Consider the following 12,487-nt stretch of genomic DNA (forward strand, 5'->3'; position numbering starts at 1 on the left):
TTGGATCAAAAGTATGAGGGGATGATGAATATGATGGCTCAACTAGTGGCCAAAGTCAGCGATCGAGGAAAAGAGTTAGAAGGAAGCAGCAGTTCAAAGGGAGAGGATAGGCCAAACGAATCCAGGATGGATTTGCAGAAGGAGACAGTCAGTAAAAGAGATATCAGAGTTAGTGGAAGATTGCCTAAAATAGATTTGCCAATTTTCGATGGGGATAACCCCAGAGAGTGGATCAGGAAGGCTAACAAATACTTCAAATTACATGAGATAGAGGAGAACATGAAGGCGGAGGTAGCTGAGCTCTATTTCAGGGACAGAGCTGATATCTGGTTCCATGGAGTCTTCCATGGGAGAGAGACCATTCCCTGGACAGAGTTGTCTACTGCTATGAGCATCAGATTTGGAGAGGGGAGTCCAGAGGAGGCCATTGAAGAATTCAACAAGTTGGTGCAGACTGGATCCGTGGCTGACTATCTCGAGAAATTTGAAATGCTTAAAGCCCTGGTAATGCCATCCTTACCTCACTTGTCTGATTCTTATTACAAAGCATGCTTCATGAGTGGTCTGAAAGAGGAGATAGTTAATATGGTCAAAATGTCCAAACCTGACACCTTAGCTGTTGCTATTGAAATAGCAAAACTCCAAGAGAAAAACCTCAAAGCTATCCAGAAAATGCAGAAACCTGCTACTACCAGTTTCAGCAACCATAGACCTCCCAATAAAATAACCCCAGCCCTCAGATGGAACCAAAACCACCCAAAACACACCAACCAGAACCATGACCAGAAAACATCCAACCAGAACCAATTCAAAAGAATATCCCCTACAGAATTTAACCTGAGAAGAGAGAAGGGGCTATGTTATAAGTGTGCTGAACCTTACACCCTGGGCCATGTATGCAAACAATCACATGTGCATTTCCTGTTAGCTGAGGAGACTGAGTCTAGGGAAGAGGTCAGAGAGCCAGAAGAGGATGTCTACTGTGATTGCATTAATGGGGAACTGACAGATGAACACATGGAAGTATCTATTCATGCTTTGGCTGGGGGAACAAGCCACAGGACTATGAAATTAAAGGGTCTTGTTAAAGGGAGACTGGTCACTGCATTAATAGACAGTGGAAGTACCCACTGTTTTTTGGATGAGCAACTGACAAGGGATCTTAAACTAGGTACTCAGGGACCAAACCTGGTTGTCAATGTAGCTAATGGAGAGAAGGTGGATTCCAAGGGACTAGATAAGCCCTTACAGTGGGAAATGAAGGGTCACCAGTTCCAACATGCCTTCAACACATTAAGGCTGGGGGGCTGCGACATGATCCTTGGGGTAGACTGGTTGGCCAAACATAGTCCTATAGAGTTTAATTTCAGAGAACTCAGTATGAAAATCCACCATGGGAGACAAGAAGTGGTGCTACAAGGGGAGGGGGACATCACCAAACTGAAGGGGCTCAATGGAGGAAGGTTGGCAAAATGGCTGAGGAAACAGTCATATGGAGTGGTGGCTCAACTGGTGGCAGTAGAAGAAGAAGGAAGTGCAACACAGCTGCCTGCTGAGATCAGACAGGTACTTGAACATTACAGGGATGTCTTCGAGGAGCCCAAGGGAATGCCTCCAACCAGGGGCCCATGAACACCAGATTGACCTTAAGGAAGGAGCCAAACCTTTTCAAGTAAGACCATACAGGTGCCCCTACATCCAGAAAACAGAAATTGAGAGACTGGTAAGGGAGATGCTAGAACTAGGCATCATACAGCCTAGCAGCCTTTGCCTCACCAGTACTACTAGTTAAGAAGAAAGATGGGACATGGAGGTTCTGTGTTGATTATAGGCAACTAAACGAACTTACAGTGAAAAACAAGTTTCCTATGCCTCTGATTGATGAATTGATAGACGAATTGCATGGAGCCAAGTTCTTCACCAAAATTGACCTGAGGGCAGGTTACTTTCAAATCAGAGTCAAAGAGGAGGACATTTCAAAAACAGCCTTCAGAACTCACCAAGGGCTTTATGAGTTCAAGGTTATGCCATTTGGCTTAACCAATGCCCCAGCAACTTTTCAAAGCTTGATGAACCAGGTCTTCCAAGATCAGATGAGGAAGCATGTACTGGTGTTTTTTGATGACATCCTGATCTACAGCTCAACACTGGAGGAGCATGTGAAGCATGTAGAGGAGGTAATGAGTATCTTAAGACAGCACCAGTTATATGCTAAAATGAGCAAATGCTCGTTTGCTCAACTGCAGGTAGAGTACCTAGGGCATATAATAACAGCAGAGGGAGTTCAGGCTGACCCCAGAAAGATAGAATGCATGGAACAATGGCCAATCCCAACCAATATCAAACAGCTGAGGGGATTTCTGGGACTGACAGGTTATTACAGAAGGTTTGTTAGAGGCTATGGCGCCATAGCAAGGCCACTGACTGAGCTGTTGAAGAAGGACAATTTTCACTGGAATAAGGACTCAGAACAGGCTTTCCAAACACTAAAGAAGGCCATGTGTACCACCCCTGTTCTAGCAGTGCCTGATTTCACTCAGCCATTCATAATTGAGACAGATGCTTGCTACTCTGGCATAGGAGCTGTACTCATGCAAAACAGGAGACCAATTTCCTACCTCAGTCAAGCTCTGGGACAAAAGAACATGGGACTATCCATCTATGAGAAGGAATTGTTAGCATTGGTGACAGCAGTAACCAAATGGAGACACTACCTAGAAGGGCATCACTTCATCATACATACTGATCATCAGAGTTTAAAGTACTTACTGGATCAAAGGATTACTACCCCTCTCCAACAGAAATGGCTCACTAAGCTGCTAGGATTGAGCTACGAAATTCACTACAAAAAGGGAAAAGATAACCTGGCTGCAGATGCACTATCCAGACAAGGCAGAGAAGAAGTGGGAGAATGCACTGCCATTTCCTGTGCAGTACCTGAATGGATCAAAGAAGTAATAGAAAGCTATAAGGGAGACGAGTGGGCTCAGAAGACCATATCCCTGGTGCTTCTGACTCCTACACTAGCTCCAGATTACTCCTATCAAGATGGTATCCTCAGATACAAGAAGAGACTTGCCATAGGAGGACAAGGTGACACCAGGAAGAAACTCATTACTGCACTGCATGACTCTCAACTGGGAGGCCATTCAGGCATCCAAGCTAGCTACCTGAGGGCCAAGCAGCTATTCTACTGGCCAGGGATGTACAGGGAAATCAAGAAGGCAGTCCTAGAATGTGATACCTGCAGAAAGTGCAAAGATGAACATGTAGCCTACCCAGGATTGCTTCAGCCACTCCCTATCCCTCAACACTCCTGGAGCCATGTTACCATGGATTTTATTGAAGGGCTACCACGGTCAGAAGGAAAAGATACCATAATGGTTGTAGTAGACAGATTCACCAAATACTCTCACTTCATCAGCCTGGCACATCCTTTTGATGCCCCTAAGGTGGCCAGACTCTTTATTGACCATATCAGTAAACTTCATGGGATTCCTCAAAGCATGCTCTCAGACAGGGATAAGATATTTGTAAGCCAATTCTGGGGGGAGTTGTTCAGTATGATGGGGGCCAAACTAAATTACAGCACAGCTTACCACCCTCAGACTGATGGCCAGACTGAGAGGGTGAACCAGGTGCTTGAAATGTACCTCAGGTGCCTAACTCATGTGGAACCTAAGAGATGGAAACAGTGGTTGTCCTTATCAGAATGGTGGTACAACACCTCGCACCACACAGCCATTCAAATGACTCCTTTTGAAGCATTATATGGATTCTCACCTCCACAACTGGCTCTAGGGCCCTACCTGCAGTCCAAGGTAAATGCAGTAGGGGAATATCTCAGGGAAAGGCAGCATCTGGATATCATGTTGAAACAGAACCTGCAACAGGCTCAGGAAAGGATGAAGAAGTATGCTAATGAAAAAAGGAGTGAGAGGGAGTTCAGTGTGGGTGATTGGGTATACCTACGGCTACAACCTTATAGACAGAACTCAATGGCTCTGAGGGGAAACACTAAGCTGTCAGCAAGGTATTATGGCCCATATCAGGTAGAGGAAAGGATTGGGGAAGTAGCTTACAGGTTGAGTTTGCCAAAATCCTCGAGAGTCCACCCTGTCTTTCATGTATCTTTGCTCAAAAGGAAGGTAGGAAACAGAGTCACTCCTATCCTCCATTTACCAGAGATAAATGAGAAGGGGCACTGGAGAGTGGAACCAGAGGCAATTTTGGGCAGAAGAATGGTGAAAAAGAAGAATGCTGCGGTAACTCAATGGCTGATCCACTGGTGGGGAACAGACCCTGCAGAAGCCACCTGGGAGGATGCTGAGGAGATCAAAGCGCAGTTCCCTACATTTCAATCTTGAGGACAAGATTTGCAGTTAAGGGGGAGGTATTGTAATGAAACAAAGGACAGGAAAATAGAAGGCGTGAAGTACAAATAGAGGAAAACGTGATCAGGCGTGAAGTGGGATGAAGAAGACGTGAACTAAGCAGAACGATCATCAGCATTTCATCAAGAAGACGAAGGCGTGAAAGCAAGGAAGGGAAAGGCGCGAGGAACGCAGGAGGCGTGAACTGGAAAACACGCCTTCTCTGGGTTCATGCCATCCTTGCTACGATTGCACCAGACCATCCAGAAGATTCCTCCTCACATGCAATTCCGTTTCATTAGCAAGTGGGAGGAGTTAGTTAGATTAGTTTTCTATTAAAAGGGAAATTATGTAATTGTTAGGATTGAATTCCATTTTTGAATTTGTAACCAGAAGGAGAATATCCTTGTTTCCTCCCCAAGTTACTTCCTGCATTCTTCTTCCCCTTCTTCCCTTTTCCCGCCATTTCCCATTTCTGTATCATTGAAGTTTATTCAATAAAAGTGAGATTGATTTACGAATTCATCTTGACTTGAGTCCAGATCTTACTTTTGGATTAGTTTCCATTATTTCCAGTTCCTGCATCATTTTCCAGTTCTGTACCACAACATCTTTTTCTTGATGAATCCAAGATTGATCGGGGTTGAGCAAATGTATACAGAAAATCCTCTACCCGTCAGTTTCTTGGCAAGTTCTAGGTAGGGAGATATATGGCCATAAGCCAACCATGGAAACATGAGCATCTTGAGTTGAGAAGTGGCTCGTTGTGTACCCATGATATCTCTTGTTTTTGGAATTGGCCTATGGCCATAAGGATTGACACATTGCTACTTATACTATTGTGTACAAATTTTGTTAGGGTAAGATTTAGGCATAATTTTATAAACCTCGCTCAAGTTTCTAATAGTCCCACTTAGTATCTCTAAAGTTTGAAAAGTATCATTAACCTCCCTTACTTTTAATTTATTGTATTGTCAATTCATTTCAAAATAAAACATTAAAAATATCATTTTAGAAGGAAGAAGATAATTTAATACCAAAATTGTCCTTTTGTTATATTACTTTTTGGTGCAAAATTCTAAATATATCAACCAAAAGTTGAAAACGAAGACATAATTGTGAAGCTGTAAGGTTGAAAGGATGAAATATATATCGACAACAACACCAAGCAGCTAGTGCTTTTAGGTTCAAACAGTTTGTCTTTGAAAATTAATTTGAGGTGTCTTCGAACAACAATATAAATTACTCTTTTTATTATAAAATGTTTTGGGGGAATTATTGAGTTTCATAAATCATTTAAATTTTTTTGAATTTTTGAATTATTTTCCAAATTGATTGCCTGAAAGTTAGAAAAAGACAAATGCTTCAAAGCTTATTTGAAGTGCGTTTCAATGTGGAAAAGGTCATTTTGGGTGATTCTTTATCAGTTTTATAAATTAAAAAGACTAATAAACTTTGCTGTGACAATTAAGAGAACATAAGAAATTGTCAATTTTTTGAATAAAATTATATTCTCTTCCCCGAGGATAGGGACTGACATTGTTATAAAATGCTACGCGTAGGGAAGTCAATGATAATTTTTTAAAGTTCAGAGGCACTAAGAAAAAGATAAGAATTTTATGAAATTATCCCTCACATTTATTATTTTTGTTGGACTGAATTTACTCAAGTTAGGACTGAATTGACAACTATGATTGCTCTAACACAAGAAATTGGGATAATTGCAGAAACCTCCCATGAGATTTCTGACATTTGCACTGACCTCCCCTCTAGGTTTAGAAATTGCATTCACCTCCCCTGAACAGTAACAATTTGTTGCAGAAACCTCCCTGACAGCTTTTGTAGAAGTGAGATAAGAAATTTCTTCCAATTTTGCCCTCTTCTTGCTTGACAATTATTATTTGCTTGACAATTGCTTAACTAATTATCTAATTAGTTAATAGTTAAACTAATTAACTATTAACTAATTATCTGACTAATTATTAACTAATTAACTAATTAATTAATTAATTAATTAACTAATTTCTATTTATCTAATTAACTAATTAACTAAAACTATTGTCTGTCCGAAACTAACAAACTATTTGCATGTTAAACTAATTAACTAATTAACTAATTAATTAACTAACTAATTAACAAACTATTTGCATGTTAAACTATATGCAGTACGCATTACCTATTTAAAGTATCGGCTCTTTATGGGTATTTTACTTTCAAACATTTAATTTATGATAAAAATATCAATGTTTGTAAGTAAAATTCAAAAAGTGGTACAGTAATATTCTTACAAAAAGGGAGGGGCATAGAGCCATAAATTAAATATTTGAAAGTAAGAATATTGATATTTTTTGTAACACTTTTTGAATTTTACTTACAAACATTGATATTTTTATCATAAATTAAATGTTTGAAAGTAAAATACCTATAAAGAGCCGATACTTTAAATAGGTAATGTGTACTGCATATAGTTTAACATGCAAATAGTTTGTTAATTAGTTAGTTAATTAATTAGTTAATTAGTTAAGCAGTTAATTAGTTTAACATGCAAATAGTTTGTTAGTTTCGGATAGACAATAGCTTTAGTTAATTAGTTAATTAGATAAATAGAAATTAGTTAATTAATTAATTAGATAATTAGTTAGTTAATTAGTTAAGCAGTTAATTAGTTTAACATGCAAATAGTTTGTTAGTTTCAGATAGACAATAGCTTTAGTTAATTAGATAATTAGTTAATTAGATAAACAGAAATTAGTTAATTAGTTAATTAGTTAATTAATTAATTAGATAATTAGTTAGTTAATTAGTTAAGTAGTTAATTAGTTTAACATGCAAATAGTTTGTTAGTTTCGGACAGACAACAGCTTTAGTTAATTAGTTAAGCAGTTAATTAATAAATTAGTTTAACATGCAAATAGTTTGTTAGTTTTGGATAGACAACAACTTTAGTTAATTAGTTAATTAGATAATTAGATAAACAAAAATTAGTTATTAATTAATTAGATAATTAGTTAGTTAATTAGTTAATTAGTTAATTAGTTTAACATGCAAATAGTTTGTTAGTTTAGGATAGACAACAGCTTTAGTTAATTAGTTAATTAGTTAAGCAGTTAATTAGTTTAACATGCAAATAGTTTCGGATAGACAACAACTTTAGTTAATTAGATAATTAGTTAATTAGATAAACAAAAATTAGTTAATTAGTTAATTAATTAATTAGATAATTAAGTAGTTAATTAGTTAAGCAGCTAATTAGTTAATTAGTTTAACATGCAAATAGTTTATTAGTTTCGGACAGATAACAGCTTTAGTTAATTAGTTAATTAGATAATTAGTTAATTAGTTAATTAGATAAATAGAGATTAGTTAATTAGTTAATTAATTAATTAGATAATTAGATAATTAGTTAATTAGTTTAATTATGCAGAAATAGTTTGATTAGTTAATAACTATTAACAATTAGATAATTAGTTAATTAGTTAATAGTTAATTAGATAACTAGTTATTAATTAATTTGATTATTAGTTATTTAGTTAATTAGTTAAACTATGCAGAAATAGTTAATTTAGTGTAATTTTTATTAACAAATGTTTTGTTGGGTTTGATGAAAGTACTCATAACATTCATTTGGTAAAATTAAATTATGTCAGGGGTACTTTAGTAAATTGACCCACTTTTGCCTATTAAATTGCCTCCAACTTTTGATAGGGGAGGTTAGTGCTATTTCAAAATTGATAGGGGAGGTCAATGCTATTACTATAAAAGTCAGGGGAGGTTTCTGCAATTATCCCCAAGAAATTTGCACCCTTGACTTTTGTTGTTTGCACCTAATCACATGTTTCACAAGGTCATCAGCTGGTGGAGGTAACGGAATTTTAAACCCAAAAACTTGTAGACAATGAATTCGTTTTCGTGTCAAGTGTAAGAAATCTACGGACTACCAGTCAGATATCATATACATCAGGAATATACTAGCACCATTTTAGTTGGTTACATTTACGTGAAAGCAACTATTTACTTCTGAAGGTGGTTCGCTGCTGGCAGGAAAACATTTCAAATTAAATATGCAACTGATATCTTATGCGAGATGATGCTTTAGTAGGAGAAAGGATTAAACCAAAGTACCAAAGCATGGTGGACAAACGCTCAGAAACATATACATGATCGAAGTCTCTGCATAAAAAAGTCTCTTGTAATAAATTTAATATACAAAAAAATCTTCGTAATTTCAAAACGTACAAAATGACTTTTCATGTTTTGAATTTAATTGTAAAAGTGACGGAATCCATTAAAATTAACAGAAATGACTTATTGGAATCTAAAAACAAATTTTTTATACCTAATTTTTAATAAATATACCTGTTTTACCCCTTAGCTCCCAATTCTCTCTTTCTAGAGAATGAAACAAATAATTTTGTTGAGTTGCCTTTTGCTTAGTTATATCAGGGCATTTTGTCATTTCATCCATCTACGTTAATTTTAACGGATTCCATCACCTTTATAATTTAGTTCAAAATATAAGGTGTCGTATTGTACGTTTTGAAACTACATGGCCTTTTCTATATATTAAATTTACCACAAGGGATTTTTGTTTTTTACTCTTAAAAATTAAGTTGTACGTATGTATATATGTATGTATATATATATGAATATATTTATATATTATTTATAATTTTGTGGGTGTAAAACCTAAAATACCTCATTTAATCTGGTCCGTAATAGAGAATATCATGCATATAAATATTAGGAGAATTTTAAAAATCTTAAATCACCAAATATGCATCTAAATTACGACGTTCTTAAATGATCAAAATAGATTCTCACTTAGTCAAGACATTATGGTTTCATAGTGTAGCCGGCTGAATTATCATAGGTGTTATGCTCATTTGCTTACTAGTTTCCTGGGCTTTTAAAAAACTGTACATTCAGTTAAGAAGCTAATTGGTGGTTCAGCAATTAGTTAAGATACTTATCAAACTTAAACTACCATAGATATTAGTCAAGACATTACACTTTACCACCTGTGATTTAGCAATTTTTCATATAACCCCTGATAGTTTTAAAAGTTATATATAACCCCCTCATATTTTGGATTAAAGTGTCAAAGTGACTGTGAGACCCCGGCCAGTTCTTAAGTTTGATATTAGGTGATATTCATTATTTGCGCGATAAAATTTGGTTTTAGGGTTAATGAGAAAATCCTAATTTGGGTTAAGATTAAAAGCCTAGCTTTTGTATTAAGTACAAGATTGAGTTGTAGTTAAGCTAGCTATTCTAGTGTGTGTTTTGGAGTAAGTAATTATAGGATTCGATTTCTTTTATATGGGGTAAGGAAGTTTAAAAGTTAGAAAAACCTCCAACTAGTAAACCCTTTAGTGTTCCCATTGATTAGAAAGCTTAAGTTGGGTTTAAAACCCTAATTTTGCCAATGTTATAAAGGTTGTTGTTTAGTGGGTTCCATTATGGATAAAGTATGATTAAGTATAGGTGGTTAAGATAGGAGTGTGATCAGTGAAGTGATTAAGTGTGATCAAGTGTTTTAGACTGGATTAAGTTATCATTTATGGAGTTAATTGAAAGATTTTCAATGTTTGAGGGCAAAGGAGTAAGAAAGAGAAAGTAAAGGTTGTAAGGGCTAGGAGGCAATAACCAAACTTTTATTTGATTGGTGGAAGTGATAAATATCTTCTATTGTCTTTGACTTATTTATTACCTTAGACTTGCAAGATAATCATAAGAAATCAACAAAACAAAAACTAAAGAGAAAGAGAGAGAGAGAGAGAGGCCGAGAGAGAGAGCAAGAGAGGGGGAGAGATTTCCTTCAAAATTCTTCAACTTCTAGCTTCCATCTTGCTTTTGGAGCTTAAGGGATCAACTTGGGTACTTGATTGTTGAAGTTTGATCAACTACAAAGCTTATTTGAAAGGTAAATCATCTCTCTTGGAGGTTTAAGTTGGGTGATTAATTTTTGGAAACCATGGAAGTGATGTATTTTGTTGTGATTATGGACTTGTATGGTGGATGTGATGGTTATATTGAAGTTTCATGGTTTATTTTGTTGAGATATAGTTGCCTAAATTTCGGTCAAGACTATGAAAGGTTAGAGTTTTTGCTTCATGGTTCATTAAATTGATTGGGTTAGTTGTTGGCTTTTTGATATATTATTTCTTCTTGTATGGTTTAGCAAAATCAGATTTCACCATGAAACCCTAGGCTTCCTTAGGTTAGTTTAGCTTGGCTAATGTTTAGTTAGTTAGGGTTTGGTTAGTAGGTTGCTAGATTAAGTTTGGTGATGCAAATAAAGTTAGTTTAGGGATTATGGTTAGTTTTTGGCAATTTTGTAGTGACTTAGAGGGAAAGTTTCAGACCATTTGTAGGTCATTTAGAAGTTAGTATATGTGTGTTTATTTGGTATGAAAGTGGTTGGAAGACCTGCATGGAAACCTTGGAAACGGACCATGCGTTTGTGACGTTCGAAACCGGCAAAACTGGAAACAGGGCAGTCCACAAATCCGAACTTGGGTTCTGTTTTTGTTTATGCTGTGTGTGGATTCAGAGGTTTCTCAAAACATGAAAGTTGTAGATTCTTAAGTTCTTAATGTGCCTGCAAAATTTCAGGTCAAACGGATCAGTGTAACCCGAGTTATAGCCAAAACACTTGCACCTATTTTATACACTGGATTGTGTTACGCTTTTGGATTTAGCCTCTGACCATGCTCGGTTCACCTGAATAGCGTGCGAACTGGGTGTTGACCCCTCCATAAGAAATATAGATCTTGGTCTTAGCTTTGAAACGGTATAAAGTGCATCGAAATCCGAGTCCTGTAGCTTCAGTTATGACCAAACAAGATTGGTTGTCAGAACTGCCTTTGAATTTGGACAGTTCTGACAGGAACTTTGAACCCATTTTTCCCTATGCTCCGTACTGATCCAGTTTTTGGTCAAAATACAAAAGTTATAGCATTATATATAAGCTTTCTAGCGCCTCTGGAATTTCTTGATTCTGATCTCTGAGTCGTGAGTTATGGTCTTTTAAAACCGGGCCTGTTTGGTAACCCGAAATGAAATGGCTGGAACTGTTTTATGTATTTTTGTTCTAGTTCCATTGAGATCTGGCTTGAGGTGTCTTCACGAAAGTTGTAGCCCTTCTTCTTAACTTTGTAACAGTACCTCATGCACTTAGATCTGGTAATCGTAGCCTGAAATTTGATCAAAACGGCTCTAGGTGCCAAATCTGCCGTTTCCGTTGCCGGCCGTTTACGTTTTCGTTTGCCGTTTCCGCACTTGCATGTGCCAATTTTGCCGTTTTGCTTGTTTTAGGCATGTTAGTAGCCGTTTGTGATATAATGTGATGCAATCTTCTATTTCAGACGGTGATGAGCTAGACGGAGCCGGTGGGGCCTACTACTAGCTATCCTTCGCGACGCGATTTTCGTACTTTTGCTATCTTGGTTCTTTGAGTAAGTATTCGGGCCGTTTTGTATATAACTTACTTATATGTTTAAGGTAAATGAAAAGGTACCTAGGCGAGGGTGTACTTCATCGTACTCGACCTAAACCCTAATTTACATGCATAATTATACATGACATGTCTAAATGAATTATTTTGGGTTTGAACCCCTTGAGCTTGTAGCTCGGGGTGACGTTCGTGAGTTGGGGTCGATCTTCCGACCTAGATGGACTATTCGAGCCAGCCGGGGCTTGGTCGAAGCCAGTCCAACCTAGTCTTGAGGTCACCAAGTTTGTAGGTTCAAGTTGTGAACCAAGTTTGTGAATCGAGCTTGCGAAGCAAGTTCAATTTCGTTTCGTTTGCTCGAGCAAGTTTGTGAGGTGACTGACCAGTGAGGGTGATAAGGTGTTAGGTGGGAGTACAAGTGGAGTTCTACGGACCTTATTTGTGGTCGACGGAGTGTCAGCAGGAGGTCACGCATGGCAAACGACTTGGCTTTGGAGCCAACCTGTATCTTTCCTTTGTATTGTTACTTTTGCACTTGACTTGACATTTTTGTGAAATAGTTGTTTATCTAAATGTGAAATTTACGCTTTTACCCCGTTTACTTACTAAGCATATAGTTTACCCTTTTCCTTTGTTTTCCTTAACAGGGGATGACGCGGGG

Source organism: Coffea arabica, chromosome 8e (assembly GCF_036785885.1).
Source record: "Coffea arabica cultivar ET-39 chromosome 8e, Coffea Arabica ET-39 HiFi, whole genome shotgun sequence".
In the NCBI taxonomy this organism is placed as follows: domain Eukaryota; kingdom Viridiplantae; phylum Streptophyta; class Magnoliopsida; order Gentianales; family Rubiaceae; genus Coffea; species Coffea arabica.